The following is a 17026-nucleotide window of genomic DNA, read 5'->3' as shown; positions in this document are numbered from 1 at the left end:
ATCGTGCTACTTTCAGGCACATGACATTGATGTTACGATAAACATCTAATCTCTATCTAAATTCACTTTTTCGTTTATAACATGCTCAAGTTTTGCAATTGGTTGTCTGTGCCTGTTTTTCAATCTGTGCCTGTTTTTCAATCTGTGCCTGTTTTTTCAATCTGTGCCTGTTTTTCAATCTGTGCCTGCTTTTTCAATCTGTGCCTGCTTTTTCAATCTGTGCCTGTTTTTCAATCTGTGCCTGCTTTTTCAATCTGTGCCTGCTTTTTCAATCTGTGCCTGTTTTTCAATCTGTGCCTGTTTTTCAATTTGTGCCTGCTTTTTCAATCTGTGCCTGCTTTTTCAATCTGTGCCTGCTTTTTCAATCTGTGCCTGCTTTTTCAATCTGTGCCTGTTTTTCAATCTGTGCCTGTTTTTCAATTTGTGCCTGCTTTTTCAATCTGTGCCTGCTTTTTCAATCTGTGCCTGTTTTTCAATCTGTGCCTGTTTTTCAATCTGTGCCTATTTTTCAATTTGTGCCTGCTTTTTCAATCTGTGCCTGCTTTTTCAATCTGTGCCTGCTTTTTCAATCTGTGCCTGCTTTTTCAATCTGTGCCTGCTTTTTCAATCTGTGCCTGCTCTTTAACTGACAAGCAATTATCTCTATTTTACTTTCCTCTATGTAATGGTGATGATATTGTTGTGTGATATAGATAAATACACTTGATATTGGAATGCACCTCGATGTGACATGCAGTCAGTATCTGTTCCACCACTCGGTAAACTATCTTCGCAAACAAATTGTTACCTATTTGAAATATACATTTGCCAAATAAAAAAGAACTATTACAGGTTAGCAATAAGGAAGGGTCTTATTCATTCCTTGGGAATACTGAAACCTTTGTACTAATATCTTTGTACCTTTATTATGGACTCCAAAAGCATGTGCACCTATACAGATAAAGCAGGTTGGCGAAAATGGTTTTTTAGAATCAAATAGCATTAGATATATCGAAACGCACTTTTGATGAAACATATTTTATCAGATTGGGTTAGAGATAAAAAAAATTAACCCATTCTGAAAGACTATTTTTTTAAATCAAAGTTCTGTGTTCCTTTGTCAAATCATTGTCAATAGAAAAACACTGGTCTTGAAGCCTTTTGCTCTTTGTTCGTGTTTATTGCAATCACAAGACCTAAGTAAGGGTACCTTTATAAAAACAGGTGTATATTCTCTACTTGTATTTGATGTAGCGAGGATCAGGCAGTTCCAGACTGTGGACATCCTCGCTACTCTTAATCGGGAGTTAGATTAGTAAAGTGTTTTGCAATGAAAATCGCAAGATTCCTTAGCTTGATGGAACGGGGCATTTCAGGGTTCATTCAGACAGTTCTATTTTAATAAAGCTAAAATTTTCGGGCAAGATCCAAACTTAGCCTGCCTAAACGCTTAACGTCAATGCTGTATTTATATTTCTCGAAAACTCTGAAAAGCCGAAAAGGAGTAGGAATGATAACCCTTTATTGTATCAATCTGGATACAGTGCCAATATAATACGGACGCAGAAAGAAGCTCCTTTACAGGCAACAGTTAAGAAGCACACGACCCAAAATGAAAGCCTTCGTGGAACATTGATGAAGTCGAGGGAAGTCCTAGTAAGGTGTCACTTATGTAACAAACAGATATGGTTTAAGTTTGAAAAGCCGAAAACGGTGTGTTCGAAAAACCTGTTAGAGAATTGGCCGAGGAACACACGAGGTATATAATATGGGACTTTCTTTTTTATTATATGAAACTGGCTGATTGTATGCTCTCCGTACCTTCTATTCTTCATACTTTTGGTCTTTAGATTCTATGTAACATGGAATTTTTGTTTCATCTTCCTTCAAACCCTGCAAAAAGTCTCCTCGTAAGTGGTTCATATTGCAATTTTCAGAAGCTTTCAAACACAAAAATCCCCACCTCAGGGAATGGATGCACCCTCAAACAGCTCGACCTTGAGCTTCCTGTGTCCTTGTTACCAACTTATGCACCAAAATCAACAATGCAAAAGCTTGTTTTGTCCAATAAATCACAAACCACCAATAAAGTTCTTGCACTTTTAATCAATGGTCAATGTTGTCTCAAAAATTGTGCATGTTTCTTCCTATCCACCTTTGCCTCAAATTCAAATCTTGATTACAACCTTGTCGTTATCCCCTTTCTTCTCTATGATCAAAGTTATTATTAAAGTTCTTCACCCGAAAAATCCGCAAAGCTCTTCCTACTTAACACTTCTATATCGACAAGACCTCGCTGTATACCAGCAATTTTTTTGAAAAACGTTTGCCACAAAACTCGCACCAATTCTTGATAAACTTTTTTAGCTTATATATTCACTTGTTGTATTTTCATCCTGCAGAAAACTAGCCCATGTCCTGCCTATTCCTAAAGAGTGGGGCAAGTCGACCCGCACAACTGTTGTCAATCTCTATCATTTCCCTAATATCTTAAACAATGGTGACCATCGTCATTAAAACTCCTTTCTGATCACCGGTATGGTTTTCGCCAAGCGATACCTACAGGTCATCTTCTAGCTTATGTCACTCTTGTTCGAGATACGAACAGCCAAAGTTTAAAATGAAAACGAGACTTCAAAGTGTATTGATGGAACATGCGCAGTACGGTTCAGGAATGCCAGCGTTTTGGAGGGAAAGTTTTTGAAACTTCGGGGGGAAGGGGGTAGGGAATCTAGTAACGATTCTGAAGAAAGGGAACAAAATTTAAATTGAAGACGCATTCTTTCAATTGGTCTCTATACCAGAAAGCTGTCAGTCTGCATATAGATTTAGGCCTGTATTGCAGCAACGCGTAAGAACCAAATTACATGAAGAGAAAATCACCCCGTGGAAATCTGTAACACCTTTGGCTGAAAAACGTATTATTTGTTTTGAAAATCTCTGGAAATCTCATGTCCCTTGCTCTGGAATCCTTTCATGAGCGTAAAGTGATCTCTCACGACATCTCAAAAGCCTTAATTACGTCTGACACAAAGTTTTATATTCTTAACTAACCGTGAATACTACACCACACTTATAAAAAGGAATGACAGCTTTCTCTATGATTGGTCCATAGCCTTTAGAGTTGTCGATTATGGACCCATTTCTTCAAATTCTGTGTAAAAAAATTCTGACCTTAGATTTGAATTAAGAGCAGGAGTTTTAGTCTACTTGAAAGTTTTCATTTTGTTATTGCTCACGATACTCATTTTATGACGACATAATGATAAATATTTTTTAAGGGATTTGACAGTGATTCATGCGACTATCGTTCCGACCGGAACTTGTAACTGAAATCTTAACTAAAATTACCTATAAATTAACATACTTATAAACAGAAATTGATATCTAAATTTAACACGAATCATGTGAGAAAAAACAGATGATCGGAAGGGCGAGTAAAGCTGAAAAGTAAATTGAATAGCAATACCAGAAATGATGATTACTGCTCACCCTTTTCAAGTGTCTTTGCCAATTTCACGAATGCCCCACAACTCATCCTTCTAGAACCGGTGTCTATATTAATCTAAATTATTAACAAGCTTGACCTTTCCACCCTCTCTTCAAAAAACTGCTCTCCTTTTCCTCGCATTAACAACTGGCAAAATGCTTTTCTATGAAATCTGTGGCTTTTTTTTCTTAAAAGACTTCTTTGCTCTTTTTGTTGTTGAGGCATTATTAGTATCCTACAGCAACGCCACAGCTTAAACGCATCGATCTTCCCTCTCTCATTTTTCCTAATGTCCTTCAACCGAACCGTACATTATTACAGAGAAGAATTAATACCTTTCCTAAGCATTCTTTCGTGTGAATTGACATCTCTTTGTCTCTGGTGACTATATGCAGGGGCGAAACTAACCAAAAACTGCCAATCCTGCCTAAACGAGGTCTGGGGCTGCACCCAAAAGACCCTCGGAAAGGGGGGAGACGCCTTTTCTGGATATGTTGAAATCAAGATTGCAGTAAAACATTTTTCACTGCCACATTTTGGAAAAAGGGGGATCAGGGTTCGGATCTATTCATGTCCCTCCTGCCTTACACTGAAGAAGTCAAACGAATATCACAAAAATCTTACGGAAATAAGTAATATTTGCAAACTATTTAAGAAGTAAAGTATTATTGGCACAACATGGATAGGTCTGATGCATGATAGATGCTGTCTTGAATTAATTTGTTTTAGGTATCTTATATTTAAGTTCAGCGGTATTACTTCCCATCTGACCTACCAAAGACCGAGCCACAGTTTGCAAGGACAATACAATCTAAGTCACAAGAGTACAAAAGCTTCCAGAAATTACCATTGTTTAAGCAGGCGTCCTTTTCATCGGGACCTCTGAATTGTATGGTTGTTTTTGTTGAGGCAGGAGGCAAACTTCTGAAATTGAGTGATGACGTAACATAAATTTATTTTTAGAATTTTGAACCCATAACCTGAAAAAGCATCATGAAATAGTTCAAAAATTCTAAAAAAAGGTTTTCGGTGACGTCACACTTTGGAGATTTTCTCGGCGGCGGCAAATTTTATCTACCCTTTATAATAGGCATTGACTTCCTTTGCTTTCTGTAGTCTGAGAGAAAACTATGCATGTCAGGTTTCTCGCGATGTCTGTGATATTCCTGACGTGAACAGTACATAGGAGCAACAGAATGACTCTACAATATTCGATTTCCATAAACATCACTCGTCTTGAAACAATCGACTCTTGTCTTTAAATCAAGTGATGTCGGTGTAGGCCTTTTTGTTGAGCAAGAGTACTTTCCTAGCCGAAGCTTCCAGCAGCAAAAGCTTCTTCAACAGTTGATTTACGATGTCATCGTTACAGTTAGTTTGATCTATGATATCAAAATAGTTACCACGCTTTCATGGCACTGAAAATTTAATTTCACGATCACGCCTCCCCCCCCCCCCCCCCCCCTCAAGAACCTCTCTGAATTTTAGGAAAGGAGGCTGAGCCCCCTCTACGACACCGCTGCTCTAGCGTTAACTGAATTCATCAGGTTGGTCTTTTTGAGAAATTAAATCTTGATCAACAGCTCCCAAACATCGTATTCTTGAAATTCAGCGTCTTGGTCTTGGTAAATAACATCAGGGTGGCTTTCTATTTTCATTACAAGAGGCTGTCGCGGCAACATGATTCCCGGTAATGTTCCTTACCGTTTCATTGTCGTTTCTTGCCTGACAGTAGGCTGTTTCTTTTTTGTTTGTTTTTTTTTTGGCTACGTCACCCATTCTCTCATTTCATTTTCATTTCATTCCATATATATATTTCCTGCAATTAATTACAAATTTGTAATAATATAAAGATGATTTATTAACAGAAAGAATCATAAGATATTAAGTGCTGACGGACATATAAAAATAACTCTAAAGAGCTTTTGAGTCGGTGACTTATTTGTATCAACTAAAACAGAACATTAGAGTTACAAGTTAACAGCATGAATAAATTTGGTAAAATGTCAATATTCTAAGAGTAGTATTTCATTTCAGACAGCACAGGCTTGTGGGCAATGCAATTTCGTGAACTTTTTGACCCAAACTTTTCTACTGGGAGATCTTCAATCTTTAAAGTATTCTGCATGTGGTTTTTGTCAGCAGCGGCCTCGGCATTGGAATCTCTGAAAACTGAAGATATTTATCTGGTCTTATACCGAAAACAAAGACTTTCTGCTGCTAAAAAGGTAGGCACTCCATTTCGAAATTTGCTTTTCACGCTCACAGATCACGCGCGAATGTCTATTGACGCATTTAGGCAAAATAAAAGTTTGTTTCACGAATTCTCGCATCGGAAATACGCTGATCGTGCAATCACGCCAAAAGACCTGGTACCCCAATTAAAGGTTTGTTCTCTGGCATCAATGCTTAATGTCTTCGGGGCGACCTTTATATACACAACTCAGCACAACAGTTTGACGATTATTTGGGGGCTCCATCCCCGCTTCCCACGGCCTTGATGTTGTATTTAGATATACAGCATATTTTTTAAAGCCTAAATATACAGCATATTTTTTAAGTAAAACGGCGCAACAACCTGTGTCGTCGTTTGTCAACCGTGTGTCAATTCTTCCCTTCAGACGTCTGTGTCTTCCATGGTGGCACAACTGTATGTGGTGGTAGATTGAAAATATCAAAGAAATCAACAGCACATCGAATGCTTTCATGAAAGCGGTCACGACGTCAAAGAGCTTAGAAAAAATGTTCTGGTGAATCGGATAGAAATCAAATGGTCTTCTGAAATTTTTCTCTCTGACTCTACCCCCGGTTGAAACCAGTGATCTGAAATTCGATATTTGTGACAAGTAAATATTAACATCCTTTGTGCAAGCTGGAAATGTGAAACTCTCTGCAAAACAACAAAGAAGATTAACAATTTACGGGCATTTTTCTTGCGATTTGTACTCAGTTTCTTTACATCTTGTTGATTTTCATGCTAAAATCTTTAAAGGCTAAATTAAATACTAAAGTTCGAAAGAGGATCCTTTCAGTGAGAAAGATAACATATATAGCACCAAAGAATCTAGCTTGCGTGCAAACTTTACTTTCCGTTGCAAAGGAAAGTCAGGAGTCAGGACGGAACTTGTAAAGTCTGCGAATTGAGCTTGGTTTCCACTATGACGTGAGTTAACTTGAGATTCTGTACTGGATTGTTCCGCTTTTTACTAGGTTGTTCCGCTCAATGGCGGCGCCAGCCACTACGCTCTTGGGGGGGGGGGGGGGCACCAGAAAACGCCCTTTTACTAACAAGGAACGCAATTTTTACATGAAGAAAACGCCCATTACTCACTTTTGGTTATGTAAAGGCAGTATGAAAATCATAGGATTACATCACAAAAAGTACGTTGCCAAAATATTACGCCTCCTCCAACATTTTCTCATCGGATTTAGACGAAATGCAAAATTGATCCTGCCGAGAACTAGGGGGGACGTGTTCCCCCCATCCCCCCCCCCGTGGCGCCGCTACTGGTTCCGCTTGTTCCTCGTTTTAGCAACGGCGGAATGCGCTACCATTTGCTCTTAACGTTCTTACCCGATGCCTGAAATAACATATTGGATCGTTATCCCCTTTAATTTTTTTCCGGTAGCCACTATACCCAAAGCTTTTCGATCTTAAAGCTTGGAAATTTTGCAGCTACGATAGTAAAAAAAATCTACCAAAAATTGGCTTGTATCCACCTCCTCGTGATTGCAAAGATTCGACTCGTTAAAAACTAAATGGCCTTTTTGTAAGTGTTCTGTCCAGCTGAGTACTGAAGACCATCTTTTCCAGCGCGAAATCATTTGTGATCAAAGCTAATTTGATCGGGGTGTTAATCTTGCTTTCAATCAGTAGCTTGTACAACATTAACAGCATTTAGTTGGCTTTTAGCGACATTCCAGAGAAGAACTCTATAGAGATCTGGGAACTACTACACATTCTAAAAACAGCATTCGGGTAGCATTTTGAAGATGGAAGTCAATTTAAATCCTTTACTTTACTTTTTCAAGATGTCAAATTGTTTGTTTGTACAAATTTTCATGCTTTTATCACGATTTGCGCATTCATTCTGCTTATCTCCTATACTATCAAGCATGAAATAGACTTGGACCAAGTCTACATTCGAGGTGGACCTTTCGAATCCAAAGCAGAGGTGATAGGCCTATGCTCACCGATAATTTGTTTCCCTCCACGTCATGCTGACAAACGTTCTACAAATAATTCCCAATCCCATGATCATAACCAGTGTTTTCCAGGTTAGTTTTCCAGACTGTGTAGTTTCATATCTTGTGGATTTATCAGCACGCGATGATTGTGCTTGAATTTGATTTGGTCCTTGTAATCTCAAACCAGATGCTGATTGGCTAAAAGACAAAAAGTAGACAAAGACGAGATTTATTGCACAAGGTCTCAGAACTCAAAAGTCGACGCTAGTTCGCAGACTTTACAATTCCGTATTGGCTCTCCTTCGAAATGGAAAGTAAAGTCTGCATGCAGGCTACAAAGAATCAAGCACTTTTAATATTTTTTGTCATTTTTATAGCTGGTTGCAAAAGCTCTTCCGATTTAACGTAGACATGCTACTTGTTTGGACAACCTTGAAAGTGCAGACATCTTGACACCTTTCAGCTCCTTTTTGTCATTGCGCAGAAACGTCCCGATGGTTGTTAAGAATTTTCAAAAAATCTCCCTGTTTCGAATAATGTTTATGGAGTTATCCCTAGAAATTCTTCTGATCTTGTCAAATGTTGTCAAAATTTTCCCTTGTTCCCCGTAAAAAGAGCGAGGTGTTAATATGTTGCGGCAGGTTTCCTCGAACCCCATAGCCGCTGAGAAGGCCTTAATATGCATCCTACCATTTCCACACAGGCTTCTCACGTCTGCTTCAAATTCTGCATACATAGGACAAGTACATTTAAATCTACTTTCACAATAAAATGTACAAACAAACGCAAAAACGAAAAAGGGAATCTATCCATCAGGTAACTTGAGATAAATGTTTTAAGGTTAGTCATTAGCTTTAAATCTTTCAGCCTAATTTTATGGGGTTATAAATATTCTTAAATCCCCATACCTCGGTACCATACAGGGCCCGCGTCACTAAATTGAAAGAGGGGCAAGGCTAGCAAAAGAAGGGGCCAAGGCTTCTTTCCTCTTTTGCTGTAGCTTTAAAACTACTTGCTTCGCTAAAAGTGGAGGCGGCCATGGCCACCTAGCCCCCCCCCCCTCAGTGGCGTGGGCCCTGGCATATGTTAGTGTTACAGGGTGCAACATAAAAAAGATTAGTTTGTGTGTTTGTAGGAATTTTATGTGTTGAATTTGCATTTGATGTGGTATATTTGGATTTGATCTGGTGAATTTCCATTTGATGTGACACTTGTGGGCCACCGTAGTTTCTTGTTTCTTGTCTTTATTTAACAACTTCGGTTGGGGTATACCTTTTGTTAAGGCGACCTTTTATTCTTCTGGCAATGCTCTGTGATTCGGTGAGTGAGAGTATATTTGGAGATATGAAAGTTCTCGTTCAACTCATTGTAAATGACTTCAAATTCAGCTCTGGAGAGTATGAAGTTATTTCTCGATCTAGATCTCCTACTTGAGCGACAGTTAGCATCATATCAACCCACTCAGTGCTTCATTTTCCGGATTGAAAACGGGTTGTCAGCGTAGGGCCTACCCGCCTCGTAATCATTACTCATAGACCGCGTTTAGATTTTTGAATATGAAAAGCCGTGAAAATTTGCGGCTTTGAAGCGTTGTTATATACAATCGACAAATAATTCCGACAAAAACCATCGAATTAATGGGTATTGACTTGACAGAAATTGACAAAAAAATGTCAATTTTTTTCATTTCAAATTATTTCTAATAAAATGTATCATACTACGTAATTCCCTCTTGTTAAAATCCAAAACAAAGAAAATTACGATACCTCAAGGGGCATAACAAGTAGAAATAAAAACACCGGAAGTTAGAGTAGTTCAGCACCTTCCCTGCAGGGACGAAAACAAGTTGCTAACTTTGGAGGGGCGTGGAATGATGAAAATTCCAACTTTAAGTGAGAAATTCTTCATTCGACCAGTAAATCTACTGCACCTACCAAATTGATATTTGTAAATACCCCGAACACCATAGTTCTATTTTCTTTATAATTACCAAAACTTTACTCAATAATTAGCTTAAAGCATAAAAGCCTAAACCTCTAAATTTTGATTAAAATGAAACAAACATTTAAACTTTCTGTAAGAAGTAAAGCAACATTTAAGCAAAACCAGTGTTAGATATACTTAATGATTAGTAGTATTCTTTCAGATCAATTGATCAATTTTATCTAAAATACATTTGTTTAACGATATAGAAGCACCAAGAATTTGAGCCTTTTATTTTTGTTTGATCGAAGAAAACTACTAACAATTTTCAGAGGGCCAAATGCCTTTTCGTTCTTTACAATTGAAATGATGATTTGAGAACAAACTTGTGCATATGCCTGATTCGAAAGATGAAACACTCTTCTTTGTTCAAATACTACTACTGCAGTTTTTGCAATGTGTTATTGCTTCACAGCAGTTTTGTCATAGGAATTTATTATAAGGAGTCAAAGACGTTAACAAATGATAGGGGGAGTTTAGCACAAACTCATTTTTTATAAGAAGCATTGAGAATTTTTAGTACTGAAAGATTCTTAATCTTTTATTGAATTAACTACTCGTAGTTTCTTAAAAAACTCCCACTCTAAAATTTTCTGATCAATGTGGGTATTATTATTCCAAACTATAATTTTTCAAGTTTCTTATCCGGCAATTCACCTTGCCTGTTCGTAATTTGATTCAACTCCCGTCAGAAAGAAAGCAAATGGGGCAATTGTGCAATTTGGATCCAGTGGAGACGGGATTCACAATAGAAAACGATTAGTGGATGGGTCAGCTTCAGCCTGTGAATTTTAATGTTTAGAATTTTTACATTTAAAATAAAAAAACTTCTTAAAATACAAAATTCACAAGTTTGGTCCTAAGAAAAAAAATTCAAAGTCAACCGTTAAGTTTCCAACTGTAACTGGATTTTCCAAACTTTGGGGGGGCGTTACGCCCCCCACGCCCCCCTATTATTTACGTGCCTGCTTCCCTGTTAGCATTAGTAGTATTTAGAACCCTTTTAGGCTACGTTCACACTACTCCGTATTCGTTTCGCTCCATTTTCGTTGATAAAAACGCTGTCAGTTCACACTAATCCGTTTTCATATGAATATTAGTGTATAAGGAACACCGCAATACGACGAGAATAAACAACAATACGAATGCGAATATACGCTGTGAATACTCCAACAAAAACGCTGTTGGTCCCCTCATTTTTGGAAAGAGGCGCTCACGAATCCTCAACAAATTGGCGTCATTATAAATGAAATTAAATAAAAGTAAATCGTGAAAAACTTTGTTGTGACAGCTACCAGTCCATTGTGAATCCTCACTTTCAAAATTTTTGAGATTTGGTGTGCTACAAAGCACGTAATTTGTTGCCGATGTTAGCGTATTCAAATGTCTCCGTTTTTGGTGCTCACACTGAAAACGGAGCGTATTCAATACGCACCCTATTCGAGAGTATCCTTTTTCATTAGCGTTATCAAACGACTCCGTTTTCATAGCAGAGTAGTGTGAACGCAAGGCAAAAACGGATTAATTTGACTCGTGTGAGCGGGCCCTCAGTACCTTCTGTTCTCCCAGCAAAGCACGTATTTCACTTTGGAACTCTATTATGGTGAATACTAAAATTAAATTGTTTTATATACAGGCCTAAGTAGAGTCACTACATGTTTACTATCAATTAAAGGTTCCAATAACGCCATCGAAAAATGTTTTTTCGTTGCAAACATTATTCTTCGGCGTAAAACTTCTAACAGTCTTTTGTTTGAAAAGCAAAGTAAAACGCAAACATAGTGATTAGTAAAATAATTTTCCGGAAGCAAATGTTGACACCTGCTTTCAGCCGTCAGTAGATTATAAGATTACAGCCTGCAAATCTGTAGGGGGTGCCAATAGATACTTACTCAATTATTTCCTGAGCCTCAATTATTGAATTATTCTCAAATTTCAGCGATTTTCAAATAAAAAGTGTGTGAGGTTAATGTCATCTTGTTATACCGTTCACACTCTTTTCGAAGGTCGAATCACTCCTTTCACATCTCGTACATCTTTCACAAATTACCAAAAAAATCTCCAAAACTCTTGAAAATGGCTGAAATCTCAAAATCTTTAAAATAAATTCCAAAATCTAAGTTCACCAAAAACCGAAAATTGCTCAAAAAATCTTGAAATCTTGTAAAGAGATCTTTAAATCTAGAAAAGAAATCTTGAAATCTCAAAATTGTTTTTTTCTTACTTTATTCAAAGTTGGATAAAACTTCTAGCTTAATTATCAAAAATTACAATAAGCTAATTAATACCAACTAACATAACAACAAGATGAAGAAATATAAATGTATATAAGGTCGTAAACTAAGATGAGCAATATAATCTATATATCTATGTGAAGTATCCTAGATTTGGTACATACTGGGTGCATAATTTGCAGGTGCATGGAATCGCAATTTGTTTTACTTGCCTTTTGAAGATTTCTAGACTGGTTACATTTCTTATTTCATTTGGTATACTGTTCCAAATTTGACTACACCTGTAAGATACTGTTTCAGTTCCATATATAACTGTGTTTGGGTTTTTAGTGAAAAATGACTCATTTCTGAGAGGATATGAAGACTCATGAAATTTGAAAATGTCAGTCATAAACTCTGGATTTTGGTTGATCTTGGTTTTATACATTTCTATGGCTCATCTCTGCAGGTTTTATTGATATATTGTCGAGGCATTATTTTTCATAAGTAAACCTTCAAAAGATGAGTCATAGTCATTAAACGCCACCCTCAGTGCTCTTTTATGAACATTGTTGATTAAGTTGTTCATTTTTTTGCTACAAAACATTCAGACAATGGGGCAATAATTGAAGTAGGTAGTGATAAACGACTTCATTGACAGTTTTCTTTTTTCATTTGAATAAGGCGCTACTCTGGCAAGGGCAGTAGTTTTTTCCCCAGCTTCATTACAAATCTTCTTTATCTGATGTTCAAACTTTAGATGGTTATCAAGTACTACACCACGTAATTTTTCTATATCTGTGTTTCCGATTGAATAATCCTCAATTTTAACTTCACTCTGCCCAGAATCTGCCCTATGAGGTTCTATAATCATTTATTTACATTTGTTTTATTTAGGAGCATGCAGTTATCTTTGAACCAGCTATTTAGAGTGTTTAGCTCAGATTCAAGCTTTGAGATCATATCACTAGTTGTTTGCCCTTTTATCCATATTGTGTTATCATCAGCATAATTACATGTTTAACTTTCCTTTAGAAATAGAAAAATATCATTTTTAAAAATATTGAACAATAATGGTCCTAAAACAGATCCCTGTGGGACTCCATCCATCCATTCACTCCAGTTAGAGTTCAGTTTTAGTCTCTGAGCCCTGGCTTTGAAATAACTATATAATAGCTGCAATGCACTATTACTAAAGCCATATGCATGTAACTTTGAATTAATAAGTCATGTGGTAAGCAGTCAAATGTCCATCATCATGGTACCAGCCATCAATTTCTCATTAAGACATGCTTTTGGATCTTGAACAAGGCATGTTGTGTACTATACCCTTCTCTAAAGCCACATAGTAGAGAGGATAACATACTTTTCATGTGTGCATAGATTTGTTCGTACATGACTCTTTTAAGTATTTTACTTCTTGGTGGTACTTATTGCTCTATGATTCTCCTTTTTTGTTGAGTTCTCCTTTTTAAAAATTGGGTTTACATCAGCCATTTTCATTTCATTTGGGATGATGCATGTTTCAATAGCATTATTGAATATATATGTTAGTATGTGCTTTCGATTTTTCAAACTTAAAATCGAATCCTTTTGAAGCAAAAAAAAACTTAAACATTGCTGAAGACTAAATGGCCTTTTTGTAGTATTAAATATATATTAAAGTTTGAATCCTATGACACTTTATGTGCCAACTACACCTTTTTCACGTGAAAATTGTATTTGTATGCGTTCATTTGAAGGTTTTGTTTCTTTGATCTTGTGTTTCGGGTTTTAGATCCTTTCTCAAATATTTTGCAGCCATGGAATAGAGTACCATAGTGATGACGTCACAAAAATCTATGTTTACAATTTTGAACATAACTTCCAAAATAGCGTTAAGAAGTGCCTCTAAATTTACCAAAGCGATTGGATGTGTTACAAATTGGCTGAAAAATGGCCAAATAAGCAAAGGCTCTTGCCCAATCAAACCTCTGAAATTTGGTCTTGGTTAGGAACTTTATGAACTAGGCCATTAATCCGTCAACAAAATTGAAATTTTTCATTTGCCATATCTCGCCCAATTATGAACATATTTAATTGATTTTGCATGTTGAGAGGCATTTATGCCGTTCTTTCAGGTTATGTGGTCAAAATTAAGAAGTTTTAAAAATACGCAAAAAATTCCATTTTGAACATCAAGTTTTGCACCACTAGTTGCTTGGTCAAATTATGATTGTAAACAATTCACAGCAGCAGTTTCATCCTTGCTAGAAATTCTTTTTTGTTTGGTGCACATTTTCTGAAAAATATCCATTGCACAAAAAACAAACTTTTTACAGTGCACTGTCATCAGAAAATCACAGTTACCAGAATCAACTTTCAGAATTTTCATTGAAAATCCCAAAATCTTTGAGAACCTGTTTCTAACAATGAAATGTCAGATTTTAAAAAATCCAGAAATCTTCTGAATAATCCTAAAATCTAAATCTCGTACACCTTTTTGAAGTGATTCACTCATCAACTCTTTCATTAGAGAAGTTTTCATCTGCAAATCAACCTTTCTACTTCAAATACCTTAGACACTGTGAAATTTTTGGAGGGGTAAAAAAGTAGTTTTTGCCCACAAAAAGGGCGTGGCCCTCTCTTTAATGGTTTGGTTAACTAAAGGAATACTCTTACATGCTGCTTTTATGCGTTTCTGTTTCAAAGTTCATACTTTAGTGCCATATTATAAAAGTTCGACCTTTACAGAAATGCTAATACGTCACAATTTTTGCAAAAAGGTCACAGGATAAGTACAGAAACTATTTTTTCCCTGGCAAAAATCCTTAATGTGCCGACGGACTTAAAGTAGGATCGCACCCCCCCCCCCTCCTATTTGCCGACGCCCCTGGTGCAAGATATTCAATGGCCTTAGAAAATGTTGATAGTATGAAGTTGTAGAAAAACCAATGTTTTAGTAAGAACAATATTTCAAAACACCTAAGCCTCAAGCCATTTAAAATATTAAGAATTTTGAGCCTCGGTAAAAAATTCTAGTGTATGAGAAAGAAGAACTGCAGGATAGGCTGTCCGCCGGATTCTGTGAATCTTGCAATGAGTATAATACAATTACGAGGATAAAATTAAAAAACAAAGCAAAACAGCGACAAGAATCTAATGTTATGAGGTGAATTTTCAAAATAAATTTAATTAAACGAATACTAATATTTCGCCCTGGCATACAGAGCTTCATCAGAGTAAATGAAACGAACGAGTGAATGAATTTGAAATGTGAGATGATGATGCCGAATTGGTGGATGTTCAATGTAGACAGGACACATAGCCTGACAATCTGATATTCAAGCTAATATTTACTTTCTCAATGGATTCTTGTAGTATGGAGTCCAGGCTTTCATATTCTGCCAGGTGACTTTTTTGAAAATGCCTGGATGTCACGGGACTGATGACGTCATTTAAGGGTAAAAAATCAGACAAAATCATGGCCAGCTCTTTACTGGATTGTTATTTTTTGACGCAAATTACATATTTTGCCTTGATGGAACTGAGAATGATGGAATGTTGATGATAGTAACGGTGGTGACAATGATTATAATGGGTAGGGAAAACATGATGTGGGTTGCGTGGACGGCGTGATAAATGATTAGTTGTGTTGTAAAGTTAACGGTCGGTGGTTCTGTTCATGCCGTTGGGGGTGAGGTTGTCCGCCAGGCCAATGAGATATTGCTCTTTAGCTCGACGAACACTCTCTCGTTTGTCATTAAGTCTAAGTAATGGTGTAAGGGCAAGATCGTTGATGGTGTGTGCTGGGCTGCAGAAAAAATTCTAGGTTCTTATATTTAAAGAGTGTATTTTAAAGGACATGGCTTTTTTTCTATATTTTATTCAAAGTTGGAAACCATGTTCTAGCTTAATTATATATAATTACAATAAGCTAATGTAAACTGATAAATAATTGTCGAGGCGTTGAAAAAGTATTGAGAATTCGTGACGAAGCTTAAAAAAATCGTTGTCTTTTTTCGTATTGTCCACTCTTGTAATGTACAGCCTTAGGCCAGGCAAGGCTGTTACACTAATCGATATCAACTTCAAAAAGCTACAAAATAGTTATATAAGATGATCATTAACATAATACCAACCAACATAATAGCAATGTAGAAAAATTATTCCTATTCATATATGTTTATCTAACTGTTAATAAGTATCGTTTAAAGGAGATACGCAATACTATATCTATGCGATATAACCTTCACTGGCAATATACTGGATGCACAGTGGCGTAGCGTGAGCGCAGAACTGCAAATCATAACTATTTGGCAAGGCTTGCACTCAGGTCTACCGCATGCCCTGGTTCGTAAATTCTGACTATACTGGAAAGCCTTTTGACCCGCTGCAAGCGTAGCATACATAGATGCTGCGCCACTGTGGATGCATAATTTGCAGCAGCACTGGATTGTGATTTGGCCTTTTGAAGATTTCCAGAGTTTTATCATTTCTAACTTCGGCCGGTGTACTATGCGTTTCTGCATGGACCAAGAAGCATATGCGTTTCAAGTGTTACAGTGTAATGGCGGACATGCAGGGCCTAGCTGTGTATGTTGTGAAGCGCATATGCGTTAGACAGGACACAAATGTGTTTCAACGAGTGTGCATTTCCTGACAACTTTTAATAAAGGTTTGAGAAATGATCCATCGCCACAAAACCTTAATAACAAGTTTAGACTTGTAAGTTAGAAAACAGCAACTAGCTAATAAAAAGCTAAGAATATGTGATAATATCATGCGTTATACGAATAAAATTATCATCCTTTTAATTTTGTACATTTCCTATATTATTTTATCCATTCATTGTAATTAATTTAAGATTTGTAAATGTAGTATAAATAGTAGGCTTTAATTAGCTGTTATATCAGCTAAAAAATTTGCTTCGCTTATTGTAAATAATTTTATAATAATAATAATAATAAAAAAACCTTTGACATAATAAAACCTACGACAGGCTCTTAAAAAGCAGAGATGCAAGATTCAAATCCGTAGGACCCCATAATCATGAAGAGCAGACTCAAACTCTAAGGACACCATAACCATGAAGAGCAGACTCAAACTCTAAGGACACCATAACCATGAAGAGCAGACTCAAACTCTAAGGACACGATAACCATGAAGAGCAGACTCAAACTCTAAGGACACC

At 36.7% G+C, this 17026-nt stretch overlaps 1 long non-coding RNA gene across 1 annotated transcript; it reads right to left on the bottom strand.

Annotated features, from left to right (window-relative positions):
• Window positions 1-6046: 6046 nt before the first annotated feature.
• LOC148957900 (uncharacterized) lies at window positions 6047-15618 on the bottom strand. The gene is made up of 2 exons (XR_016144927.1): window positions 7664-15618; window positions 6047-6359 (listed from the first exon to the last, which is right to left on the bottom strand). It is a non-coding gene; the product is annotated as an uncharacterized LOC148957900 (long non-coding RNA).
• Window positions 15619-17026: the final 1408 nt, after the last annotated feature.

This window comes from Rhopilema esculentum, chromosome 19 (assembly GCF_057945365.1).
Source record: "Rhopilema esculentum isolate cy_ngs chromosome 19, ASM5794536v1, whole genome shotgun sequence".
Classification (NCBI taxonomy): Eukaryota; Metazoa; Cnidaria; class Scyphozoa; order Rhizostomeae; family Rhizostomatidae; genus Rhopilema; species Rhopilema esculentum.
The sequence above is the reverse complement of the archived record's forward strand: the minus strand, read 5'-3'. Positions and strand labels throughout refer to the sequence as shown.